Genomic DNA, 14,103 nt, shown 5'->3' with positions numbered 1-14,103 from the left:
TGGAATAAGAAGTAGGGGTGGGAGAAGCTACACTGCTGGAGAAAGGCTTGTAAAGATCAAAGCCCAGGGATGCAGGACCACTTAACAGACTGACATTTAATCAGAAGATTATAAAATTCTCCTTCCCCAACGCGTGACCGTCACACTAACAGGGCTCCAATATAATAACGAGATTACAGTTGAAAGAGTGGCAAGACACAGACTCTCTGAGGAGGACTACTCAGGGAAGCCCGGAGTCAAGGGGGGGAGACAAAAGCAGGGATGCTAGAGGGATTTGAAGCCTCTGGCACTTCCAGCAACCATTACATGTACCCCAACCCTTAGATTAGCATACATCCTCACGCTAAAGGCCTATTTACCTCAGTTCCTGCTACTCGATATCTCATGTCTGGATTTCAACAAAAAAATTACAAGGGAGGCCAAAAGGCAAGACAAAAAATTGTCTTTTTTGTTTTTAATGATGTCTTATTTTATTTTTTAAATTTTCATTTATTTATTTATTTTTTGGCTGTGCCATGTGCGCATGTGGGATCTTAGTTCCCCGACCAGGGATCGAACCCAGTCCCCCTGCATTGGGAGCACAGCATCTTACCCACTGGACCACCAGGGAAGTCCCGAAAAAACATAGTCTTAATCATCAGAACCAGAGTCAGAGATGCACAGATGTTGGAATGATCAAACAAGGAATTTAAAATAACTATGATTAATGTATTAAAGGCCCTAAAGGAAAAAATAGATGACAGGCAAGAACAGATGGGTAATGTAAGTGGAGAGATGGAAACTCTGAAAGAATCTAGCAAAGAATTTTGCTAGAAATCAAAACACTGTAACAGACACGAAGAGTGCATTCAATGGGCTCATCTGTAGATTTGACACAGCCAAGAAAAAGGATCAGTGAGCTTGGAAATAGGCCACTAGACACTTCACAAACTGAAATTCAAGATAAAAAAAGAATGAAGGAATCAAACAGAACATCCAAGGTCTGTGGAAGAATTTCAAAAGATGAAATATACAAGTCATCGGAATACTGGAAGAAGAGAGAGAAGAATTATTTCAAGTAATAATGCCTGAGGACTATCCAAAATTAATGACAAAAGCCAAACCACAGACCTGGGAAGCTTAGACAACACCAAAGAGGAGAAATACCAAAAACAAAAAGAAAAACCCATACGTTGCCCTATCATATTCAAACTGTAGAAAACCAAAGAGAAAAAGAATGGAGGCAACTCTCACATATGAACCAGGAAATTTCAGTCATGACAGTTCTGCTTTTCTCTTTTCTCTGCACCATTCTAGACTTTATGATTGTTTTCCATGAAGACCATCAACGGCCTTTCTAGCTCCAGTTTTATCTCATTATTTTACAGCCCTAGTTCTTCCTTTAGCACTTCCTAGTTTCTTGTTTCCCAATTTCAAATTCTTGACAGAATTATGATTGGCCTGTTCATCTTTTGGAGGCAGTAGAAGTCACTGAAGGAAGTCTCTGGGTGGGTTTCCCAGAATCAGTTGCCCACCTCAATCTGTGTTTCAGAGGGTGGAATAAAGTATAAATATGGTTCCTTCTTACTCAGCAAGGACAGTTTGTAAGGCACTGTTTCTTGGTGCTTGTGGGTGGGGTAGGCAATGATGTATACTTCCACTATAGAACAAATTACTAGGTGGATAAAGGAGTTTCAGAGGGGTGAGGTGATTTGCTGAATCAAGACTCAAGACTCAAACCTACCTCTTACTAACTCTTTACTCAGTGAGCTATTACATGGATTAGAAACAAGTGATTAAGAAAAATATATTGCCTATTGACCATAATCTTTTAAATTATTCCTGCTCTTCCTTAGAATGTTATCAGTCTTTTTAATTCTAGAAATGTCATTATCTACTAACGATCTGCTGCAATACTACACCTTTATTTAGGATAAAAATCTAAGAAGTCACACCACCTGTTGCCGGTTCCAGAAATTTTCTTCCCACTAGGTCCAGTCACTTGGGGCCCTTGGCATAATAAAGGACACAGACACCATTTTACTCAGTGACTCTCAGAACATTTTATTGCCCCTGTGGTATCTATCATAACACCCTCATTGTTGTTATGATTTGAATCGTGTCCTCCTAAAAAGGTATTTGGAAGTCCTAACCCCCAGCATCTCAGAATGTGATCTTATTTGGAAATAAGATTGTTGCAGGCGTGATTAGCCAAGAGGAGGTCATGTTGGAGGTAGATGGGCCCCAATCCAACGTGACTGGTGTCCTCATAGGAAGACAGTCACGTGGAGGCAAAGACACACAGGGCGAATGCTGTGTGACGAGAAAGGCAGAGACTGGAGTGACGCAGCCGCGAGCCAAAGGATGCCAAAGATCCCCGGGAAGCCACCAGAAGCTAGAAGAGGCAAGGAAGGATCCTCCTATGTGTTCCAGAAGCAGAAGGAACCTGATTCCTGCTGATACCTTGATTTCAGACTCAGCCTCCAGACCTGAGACTTTACATTTCTGTTGTTTCAAGCCACTGAGTTTGTGGTACTTTATTAAGGCAGCCCCAGCAAACTAATATAATCGTCAACTGCTGTCTGAGCCTAACACAAAGAGGGAAAGTTCTGCAAAGCTTTTACTGCACTCCCCCTCCACCTCAGATAAGAATATAGTCTTGACCTTCCAATTCTGCCTTCCCTCAGTACAATGAAAATGCATAAAATGAACACAAAAGATTCCTGGTGTTTCTCTTGTCAAGATACCTTGCTTCGGTTTACGTTCCACAGTTTCTACCATATCTTGGCATTGAACTCAGTATCCAGCTTTGACTATCCCAAAGGACCTAGAGTGTACAAGTCTGTGAGGCGGGCTTCCTGTAAGAGGGAGCGGGGATATTACAGAGGCATCCTAAAACACTTAGCCATGAGCAACGGTAAAGCGATCGTGAAATGTCTGTCTGCTCCAGGCTATTCTGCCTGGAGGAGAGAATGTGTGAAACCCCCCAGAAAGTGTGGGAGGGCTGGAGTATATAAAAGTGTTGTGCCCTTATAAACTCACTCTGGTTCTATTCAAATTTTTATCATGTGCATTAAGCTTCTAGCATCATGCCCTATCCTATGGTATTTGCAATATGAATTTTTAGCTCAAAATAATTTCACCTGAATAATCTGCTGAAAAACTGTACTGGGTATTTGCATCTCAGAACAACAACAAAAGTTAGTTCACTGTATGTGGTTTGCGTACTTCCCAATATTTATAAACTGTACCCAATTAAACTTGTATGCTGTTTGTGCTGCCTTTTTACACAGTTCTCTACTTAAATAGCTCTTGATTAGTGAACGAATCCTAATCAGGGTGGCAGGAAAAATGCCATTGGTATATCATACATCATTGTATTTGTAGGAAGTAGGCTAATATGGTGCAAAATAATAAGTGGTGTTGTTCAGTGGCCCAGAGTAGATGCACAATAAATATTTATTGAATGAATGGATGAGTGAACAGATTCTGAGCAAAGCTCGTACATAGCCACAGAGACAAAGAGACATAGCTACATATTGAACAGTCCTTACAAAGAATGGCATATGAAAGGGCATGAATACATTGAATTAATCCAATTCTCCGGAGCACCCTAAAATTGCATTTATTGGGATACCTACAATTTTGTAGGACAAAATATGGTTGAGTGTCTCTTAGCTAAAGGCATAACCCCGGAAATGCCGAAACAGGCCTACAAATGCCTGTGCACGTTATAAATCTGCCGCCGTTCAGATTAAGTGTCCAAAGGAGGTGCGGTGGAGTGTTAACCTTGATCATTCTAGGGCTAGGGTAGCCTTTTCCCAGGTCTTGTGCACATTCATTCCTGTGCATCCTTAAACCTGTGGACCCCAAATCAGCATGTGGTGTGATTCAGTAACAGAAAAAAGGAAGTAGAACTTAGATTCCTATTTGACTAAGCCAGCAACATAGGCAAATAAACCCCTCTTGGAGACCAGAGAGAGAATGAAGGGTCTGTCAGTTAAATCCTAAGAGAATTTCTCTTCTGGTCTTTGCTCACCAACAAACATGCATTAACTGATCATTTTAGCAACTCTGTTTCATGCTTTCCACCCACTCCTGCCATGACCTCCAGGTAGGATTCAACTTGTTTAAAGCTGTGAGGAGTTCATCTACCTATTATTTGTCTTCAAGCATTTAGAAACTCTAATCCACTAAGATTAATCTCTTTTTGGGGAATTCCCTGGTGGTCTGGTGGTTAGGACACTGCACTTTCACTGCTGAGGGCGCAGGTTCAATCCCTGGTCAGGGAACTAAGATCCCGTAAGCCGTGCAGCACCGCCAAAAATAAAATAAAATACAAAAAAAAAAGAGGACTTCCCTGGTGGTGCAGTGGTTAAGAATCCGCCTGCCAATACAGGGGACATGGGTTCGAGCCCTGGTCCGGGAAGATGCCACATGCCGTGGAGCAACTAAGCCCGTGCGCCACAACTACTTAGCCCACGTGCCACAACTACTGAAGCCCGCGCACCTAGAGCCCGTGCTCCGCAACAAGAGAAACCACCTTAATGAGAAGCCAGTGCACCGCAATGAAGAGTAGACCCCGCTCGCTGCAAATAGAGAAAGCCCGCACGCAGCAACGAAGACCCAACGCAGCCAAAAATAAATAAATTAGAAAAAAGAAAAAAAAGAGATTGATCTCTTTTTAACAGAGAATTTATTTTAGAATCCCAGTTAGGAACTATGCATGGGTAATAGGCTTCCTAGAATCTCTCTTCTCATCTTGGAAAATTTCGGGGGTTGCAAGTGTTTTGCATATTAATATTTAATTGACAATATTTGATGTATCATTCTTAAACTTGATCTCAGAATCTTCAAAGTATTAAATGATGTGTGTAACAGGAGGTCCGTATACCTCTTTCCTCATAAACAAGTCTATGGACCTCAGCTTGGGAACACAAAGTAGTTGTTCATTTAAAAAAATAAAAACTAAAACTCATTGGTCTTTTCTGCAGGGCACATTTATTAGGTCATCTATTAGAAGCTTCTCTGAATATGAAAATTTTTACTATGTAAGTTGTTGGGGATGCTTTTGGACTGGGTTGATGGGGAAGGCAGTAGTCAGCAGGTGCGGGACCAGACAAAGGGTGCGGGGCAGGCATTGGGGAGAGATGGGGGAAGATGACAGATAAGGAGAGTAAAGCAAGTTAAAGATGCAGTAGTTTTAATAGTCTAAAGAGTCCAGCCTCTGCAGTCACACTGCCTGAGTTTCAACTCCAGTTTTCCCTCTTCCTGACAGTGTGATGTTGGGCAGACTTTTGGTGGATCACTTTCCTCCTCTGTAAAATGGGGATAAAAACAGTACCTTCCTCATAGGGTTGTTGTTGTGAGGATTAAATGAGTTATTGTATATAAAGGGCTTAGAAGAGTACCTAGAACATATAAATATTTGCTTCTGTTGTCACCAATTATTATTATCCTATACATGAGCCTCTCCCAAGATTCAAGTTACTTGAGCAAGAATAGGACTTTGAAAAACCTTTTAGGATATTCTTCTAAATGACTTTTGATTATCCTAATAATGGTTCTATCTGAGACTAAGAGTGTTGTCCAAGCAGAATGGTATGGCAATGGCTTAATTTAATAATAGAGGAAAGATGGGCCTGTCCAGCTTGTGGGTCTACTTCCCCCAACACTCACCTTGAGTGAATCGAAGAAATCAGCTATCGCTTGTTGTATGCTGTTTATCCCAGGAGGTACCCGCCAAGAGATCCCAAAAGCCTCGACCATTATTATGGCTCATTTTTTTAGTTAGAATTATTGTGAGTCTTTTTGTTTGTTTCATTGAGAGTGTGAGATACAATTTGTGGATTACCTCCTTTATCAATTCAGACAGGGCTTCCTTGGAAAACAGCATCCATTAACTCAAGTTTCCTCATTTGGGGTCCACAATATACCTGATCTATTTCTATTTCCCTATTCTCTGTTCCCCACCAACACACACACACACACACACACACACACACACCCCTGAAGACCTTGTGCTTTATTTTCTCCTTTCCCTTGATTATGGACCCAGAACTAGAGGGAGAGAAAGTCTAAGAAGCATCATATTTGATTGAACTGACTCCAGTCTTTTTGCCATAGAGTTTCTTGTTTTTGTTTTTTGTTTGCTTTTGTTTTTACAGCCTAGACTCCAGAGAGAACTGGAAGAGAAAAGTAAATGTAAACTCAAAAGAGACTCTTTGTAAGATTAGGGAGATTGATTATATATGGATGCATTCCATTTGTTTTCATTTTTGTAACATAGCGTCTTGGCTCTGATTATGAGTTACATATATTCATTGTAAAACATTTGGAAAATAAAGAAAGGAATGTAAAATATAAAAATCACATGCAATCCTCCTACTCAGCTATAAGTATTAACATCTCTGTATAGAGCCCACTAGGCCTTTTCTTATAAATACATACACATGCATATACTTTTTATTCAACAAAATTTGGGTCACAGTGTTTGCGCTTTATAATCAGTTTCAGTTTTCATATAGTAAACATAACCAAAAATAAATTTCAGGAAAGGAGAGAAAAATGATCCTTCCCTTTAGGCTCCTCTTCCCTAATTTTATCAATTTCCTTTTCCTGTTCCTTTGCACTTTACCCTTCATTTATTTCCATCCAGTTCTGGTTGCAGCTGGCTCCTTGTTTTCTGTGTCTTGTAGACCATGTAGACTGTAGACCACAGTTTTTGACAAGTTACTAAAATTTCCAAATGCTACACTTGATAAGCATGCAGAAATTATTGCAAGATCAAGGACTGAGAATTAATATTATTATAACTGACAAAGAGTTATTAACTATAACACATTACATACGCTCAGTCAGCTGCTGGCCACACTTATCCAAATACCGGAATTTGGCACCTTGTGGGCAGGAGACAGATTCTTGTTGAGATGGAAGCTTAAGCTTCAAACGGGATCTTTTTTCTCAAGAGAATTCTGCTTTTTTTTGGCCTTTCTATTACTTGGTTTCTCTCTGGGTTTTGTCTTGGAATGGCATCGGTAAGTTTCTGCCTGACATATCTAGTCTCTGGTGATAAAAATTGAAATAGTAGTTACCTGTGTGTGTGTGTGCATGTGTGTGTGTGTGTGTGTGTGTATGTGCTGTTTTGACTGGAAAGAGACAGAGTGGTGCATCTGGGTGGTAGTTACATAGATGTACACATATGACAAGTATATTTGTGTACTTTACTGTTTGATGTTACATCTCAATTAAAAAAAAAATACTGCTTGAGTCATCCTCTTGCCAGGCTGTCATTGGTTTAGTCTGGAGATCTAGTCAAGATCTAGTAAATTCCAGAGCCTTATAGACCAGCCATTGTCTTAGCTATAGAGACCTCTAGCCTTTTTACTTCCTGGACTGTTCCACAAAACAGCAGTATCCAGAGATGCTCCCCACCCCATAAAAGGAGTTCTGTGGTCAAATAAGTTTAGGAAATGCTGCCCCCTTGGAAAGATTCACGATGCACATTGAAATGTTAAAGGCCCTAAAGTCCTACAGCAAAGAAACATGTTTATCCCAACTTGTCTTAAACTTACTTAACCATGAAATTCTTTTAATTAATACCTATTAATACCTCATTAGAATAATCAGCCCGTGTTTAGACAAAAGCCTGGTCAAGACCTGCCCATTAATACCCACCCCCTGGACCTTGCTCCTTATCAGGGGCAGCTGAAGTGCAGCCAGGTGCAGGGGGGAGCTCTGGGCACTGGGCTGCCTTGGCCCCTGTCGCCTGCAGCCTCCAGCCAGGGCAGAATCTTTCAGCCGCAGCCAGACCATCCCAGGGGATTCCAGCAAGGCCTTATGTCCCAGTGACAGTGGCCCATACGGCCAGAGGGGAGGTGGACTGAGCAGAGGCCTTCACTCCTGCATTCCCGCTTCCAGGGAAGCCCTGACTGCAAAGCTGGAGGGCAGATGCTCTGGGAATTAAACCAAGGTGCTAGTTGTCCCTCCAGGACTCTGGCTCATTGAGAGTGAAGTGACCAAGCTTGAAGTGTCTCCCTCTGGTGTGAGGGCAGGCACAGAGGCAGCTCTCCTGTTCAGCTGAGGCATAGGATGGTGACAACTGCTGTGTGGGTGCCGTGAGGACCAGTGTGACATGGGATGTGCTCTGGGCTGGCTCTTCAGGGCACTCAGGTCCACGTTCTCCCTCACCTGGTGCTGAGGACCAGCTGGGCATGTCTCACAGGTGCCCTTCCCTGGAGTGGGTGGGCTGGGTCCTGACATGGCTGGGTCCTCTGACACAGACAGCATTTGTGATTTAGAGAGGAGGATACGCTGGCTGCTCAAACCAAAAACAATGTAAAATATTTAATAGCAACTCTTCCTCCTCCTCAATTCTCTCCCCAGCCCCCCCCTCTTTTTTTAAAAAATTTATTTTATTTAATTATTTTTTATACAGTAGGTCCTTATTAGTCATCCATTTTATACCCATCATGTATACATGTCAATCCCAATCTCCCAATTCATCACACCACCACTTCCACCCACTTTCCCCCCTTGGTGTCCATATGTTTGTTCTCTACATCTGTGTCTCTATTTCTGCCTTGCAAACCAGTTCATCTGTACCATTTTTCTAGGTTCCACATATATGTGTTAATATACGGTATTTGTTTTTCTCTTTCTGACTTCACTCTGTATGACAGTCTCTAGGTCCATCCACGTCTCTACAAATGACCCAGTTTCATCCCTTTTGATGGCTGAGTTAATATTCCATTGTATACATGTACCCCATCTTCTTTATCCATTCGTCTGTCCATGGGCATTTGGGTTGCTTCCATGACCTGGCTACTGTAAATTGTCCCAGCCCTCTCTCTTAAAAATTTTTTTATTAGACTATTTTTTAGAGCAGTTTTAGGTTCACAACGAGATGGAGCAGAAGTACAGAGATTTCCCACACACCCCCTGTCCTCACACATGCAACTCTCCCCCACCATCAACATCCCCGCCAGAGCGGTGCGCTTGTCACAAGTGATGAACCTGCATTGATGCATCATTGTCCCCCGAAGTCCATAGTTTATATTAGGGTCACACTAATATATTAGTTTACATTAGTGTTGCACACTTTGGGCTTTGGGCAAATGTATGATGATGTGTATCATACAGAGCAGTTTCATGGCCCTAAAAACCCTCCGTACTCTGCCTCTTCAGCCTTCCCCCTCACTTTGTAACAAATATTTTAGTAGATTCCAGACCTCACGTGCACAGGCTGCATTTATCGAAATCTGTGCTTCGCCACACACTCTCTGCATTGGTCCCTGCTGGATGCTCTTTTCCTTTCAGATTATAGTAAAAATATAAGGAACACTCCACACCACCAGCCAGTCCGAGCACTGGAAGAGCCAGTACCTCAACCGCTTCCTCCTCCATCCGAGGTAAACATGATTCTGCACTTGGTGTTCATTCTGTTTTTATTTCTGGGACTTGATTTTTCCTATTCAACATTACATTCCTGAGCTTTGTTTATATTCTGCGAGCAGCTGTAGATATTGAATGTCTCCATGGTAGAATTTTTCATTGTGTGATTACATCATACGTTATCCGTTCTCTTCTCTTGTTGTCGGGCCTTTGGGCTGCTCCCACGTTCGCTCTGACGAACAGGCCTCCTGTGCGCACACCCAGGGGACCCTCCTGGGAGGAGAGCTGAGAATGGAATCTGGATCATGGGAATGCAAAATTTTAACTTGGCAAGGTAATGCCTAACTGTTCTGCAAAGCGGTTGCATCAATCTGTGCTTCACCAGCAAAGTGTAAGAGTTCTGGGGATGCACGTCTTCTCTGACATTTGCAATTATCAACACATTTTTTTTTTTTGGTCAATCAAATGTGTGCAAAATTCCATCTCACCGTGAAACGTGTCCCTTGATGACAGTGAGAACAGAGGGCCTCTCTCCACGTCTGTTGGCCCCTCTACTCTCCTGGAAGCGCCTGCTCCTGCCTTTTGCCCATTTTGCTGTTGGGTTGTTTGCTTTTGCTTCCTGACCCCTAGGAATTCTTTGTAAATTCTGACAATTGTCTTTGGTTGGTTTTGGGTGCAGTGAGAATTATCTCCCAGTTTGCAGCTTGTCCTTTCACCTTCATTAAGTTATATTTTATTGTGTAAAAGTCCTTAATTGTAATGTAGTCAAATGTATCAATCTTTTCTTTTATATGGTTAAGGTTTGTGAGTGTGTTGTTTAGGAAATTCTTTCCTATCCTGAGGTCACATAGATATTCACGTGTATCTTCTTCTAAAGTTTTAAACTTTTGCTTTTGACATTTTGTTTCTTAATCCATTTGGAGATGCTTTTTGAGTGTAATAAATGGTCTAATTTTTTGTCCTGGGGTTTTCCTGCCTCCTTTATTGCATGTCTTTCTCCAAGGACCCATCATGCCACTTCTCTTATTTATCAAAGCCCATCTATGGGTGTGTATCCTTCTGGGTTCTGTATCCTGTTCAATTGTCCAGTTTGTCACTTCCTGGGCTGACACCACACTTCATCCCACCCCCTCCCTTTCTTTTTGGCTGCACTGCGCAGCATGCGGGATCTTAGTTCTCCGCCCAGGGATGGAAGCCATGCCCCTTGCAGTGCAAGTGCCGAGTCCTAACCACTGGACTGCCAGGGAAGTCACCACACTTCACCCTTGATTGTAGTTTTACAAATAGCCTTTCAACTGGTGGGTAAGCCCCACTGCCTTCTTTTTCTTCTTCAGGAGGGTTTGGATGGTTCTTTTTTAAAAGTTGAGCTGTAGCCTACACAGAGCTAAGTGCACAGACCCCAAGTGCACATTTCACTTACTCTCTGTGTGTGCACTCGGTCCCGTCACCAGCGCTGCCTCACCAGCCGCCGGAAACAGTGGACGAAGCCCCTTCGTGGTGTGAGGGCTCTGCGGGTCAGGAGCCGGCCGGGCGGGCGGGGGCTGTGATGCACCGAAGGCTTGGATGCACTCCTCTGGAGCAGCCGTCCTCAGGTCTCTCGGCTGATGCTGGCTGGGCCTCCGCTGAGCCGCGGCCGGAACCCCTCCCCGTGGCCTCTCCACGTGGTCCCTCCTTGGGGAGGCTTGGGCTTCGTCAGGGCACGGCGGCTGGGTTCCCCGCTGGAGTGTCCAGGCGGAAGCGCGCGGAGTCTTTCCGTGGTCCTCTCTCTATTGATCGAGGGATCAGAAAGGTCTGCTCACGTTCAAAGGGAAGGATTTTCCACCTCGCACCTCAATAGGAGCCTCAAGTCCACGTTGTGAAAACCTTGTGGGAAGGGAGAAGTTGACGCAGCCGTCTTTGTACAATACAACCCGCCACATCTGTGGAACCACCCCCCAGATCAAGGTGTGAAATAGTTCCGGTGACCTGGTGGCTCCTTGGGCCCCTTCCAGTTCATGCCAAGCCCCAAAGGTAATTACTGCCCTGATCTCTATGACACAGACTAGTTCTGCCTCATCACGAGTATTACCCGAATACATAAATGGAAGCCTGCGGTGCGTGCTTTGGGGTCTGGCCTCTTGCACTCCACATCGTATCCTGAGAGACTGACCCGTATTGAGCGGTCAGTAGCTTGCCATTTTGCACCGCTGTGCAGTACTCTGTTGTATGACATGCAGTTTGTCCATCCCACTACGGACAGACAATGGTAGGTTTCCGTTTAGATCATTATGAATAGTCTCGTACAACTTTTTGGTGTGCATAGCCCCTCGTTTCTGTTGGGTATATACCAGGAGGGGCACCCTGGGTCATAGGATGTTTGCATGTTTAGCTTCAATAGACACCGGCAAACAATTTCCCAAAGTGATTGTAGATTTTACTCATCAGCAGGAGTGCCATCTCGCCACAGCCTGTAATTTTTAGCCATTCGGCGGCGAGGCAGGGGGCGGGGGCCTGGTGCCATCTCACTCTGGCCTGTCCCTGGTGACTGACGGTGCTGAGCCCCTTTTCCTGTTTATTGGCCATTTAGGTAACTTTTCTAAAAGTGCTTTTTCAAGTCTTTCACTCATATATTTAAAACTGGGTTGTCAGACCTAAGTGTCCATCAACAGATGAATGGATAAAGAAGATGTGGTATATCTCTAGAATGGAATACTACTCAGCCAGAAAAAAGAATGAAATTTTGCCATTTGCAACAACATGGAGGGACTTGGAGTATATTATTATGCTAAGTGAAATAAGTCAGACAGAGAAAGACAAATACTGCATTATCACTTATATCCAAAAAATACAACAAACTAGTGAATATAGCAAAACAGAAACAGACTCACAGCTACAGAAAACAAACTAGTGGTTACCAGTGGGGAGAGGGAAGGGGGGAGGGGCAAGATACGGGTGGGGATTAAAAGGTACAAACTATTAGGTATAAAATAAGCTCCAAGGATATATTGTACAACATGGGGAATATAGTCAATATTTTATAATAACTATTTTTTAGACTGAATACTTATGATAATAAATTCAGTTAGTCTGTTCTACTTATTTTCTAATTTGAAGTCCAACTTATTCTTAACAGACTTGTTCAACATCTAATAGACTGATGAACTAAGCTATAATCTCATCTAAACCAATATTAGACATTTTCACTCAAATTGTTAAGTTTCACTACTCTTGGTTCTTGAGGTTATAATTGTTAAAATGATATCGTAATTGATTTTGGGAGAAGAAAAGAAATAAATAAAACTAAAGGACAGGAATGTGATAATAAGGTATATTTATACCCTAATTTATTTTTTAGAGTTTATTTCATTACACAATTGCTTATAGACAGCCACACAATCTAAGAAGAAAATTTTAAAATGTTTTCTACAAATAATCTTTCACAATCTGTTCTATTTATTTTCTTGCCTCGAAACAATATTTATTGCTAGCAGAGATTTTTTTTTTTTTTAAACTTGAAAACTGCTAAGGAAGTCTGAGTTACTGGAAAATCTCTAGTCTTTTTTTTTTTTAATTTTTATTTATTTATTTATTTATTTATGGCTGTGTTGGGTCTTTGTTTCTGTGTGAGGGCTCTCTCTAGTTGCGGCGAGCGGGGGCCGCTCCTCATCGCGGTGCGCAGGCCTCTCACTATCGCGGCCTCTCTTGTTGCTGAGCACAGGCTCCAGACACGCAGGTTCAGTAATTGTGGCTCACGGGTCTAGTTGCTCCGCGGCATGTGGGATCTTCCCAGACCAGGGCTCGAACCCGTGTGCCCTGCATTGGCAGGCAGACTCTCAACCACTGCGCCACCAGGGAAGCCCTAGCAGAGATTTTTAAACCACCAGTTTTGCTGGAATGGCTAAAGGTTTAAGCATCGAAGCAGTTGCCACCTGACACTGGGTGCGTTGAAAAGAGTTGGGCAGCCTTGTTTCCGTTCCCCTCCTTCACTCTTTATCTCCACCTTCTTCTCTCATCTGCATTTCTCGAAGGAACCTCCAACTCCCTGAGAAAAAGCAGCCAGCTCTGCTAACTTCGGCCTAATCCTTCTACGGCAAATGTGCTTAAGTTCCAAATTTCAAACTTTTAAGGAAAGATACTTCTACTTTTAAATACTAACAAGTATTAGCAAGTAATTTTACTCTCAAAGAAGCATACCCTGTAGTGTGTCAGCCTCACTTTAAAGGACTGTTTAGGGACTTCCCTGGTAGTGCAGTGGTTAAGGATCCGCCTGCCAATGCAGGGGACACGGGTTTGAGCCCTGGTCCGGGAAGATCCCACATGCCGCGGAGCAACTAAGCCCATGTGCCACAACTACTGAGACTGTGCTCTGGAGCCCGCGAGCCACAACTACTGAGCCCGCATGCCATAACTACTGAAGCCTGCGCACCTAGAGCCTGTGCTCTGTAACAAGAGAAGCCACCGCAGTGAGAAGCCCGCGCACCGCAACAAAGAGTAGCCCCGCTCGGCGCAACTGGAGAAAGCCCACGCGCAGCAACGAAGACCCAACGCGGCCAAGAATAAATTAATTAATTTAAAAAAAAGAATATAATCTCAAAAATAAAATAAAATAAAAGACTGTTTAAATTCAGCTCGTATTCCCAGCATTCAAAGATAGACTGCCGGGCTTCCCTGGTGGCGCAGTGGTTGAGAGTCTGCCTGCCAATGCAGGGGACACGGGTTTGAGCCCTGGTCTGGGAGGATCCCACATGCCAC

Source organism: Eubalaena glacialis, chromosome 5 (assembly GCF_028564815.1).
Source record: "Eubalaena glacialis isolate mEubGla1 chromosome 5, mEubGla1.1.hap2.+ XY, whole genome shotgun sequence".
Lineage (NCBI taxonomy): Eukaryota > Metazoa > Chordata > Mammalia > Artiodactyla > Balaenidae > Eubalaena > Eubalaena glacialis.
The sequence above is the reverse complement of the archived record's forward strand: the minus strand, read 5'-3'. Positions refer to the sequence as shown.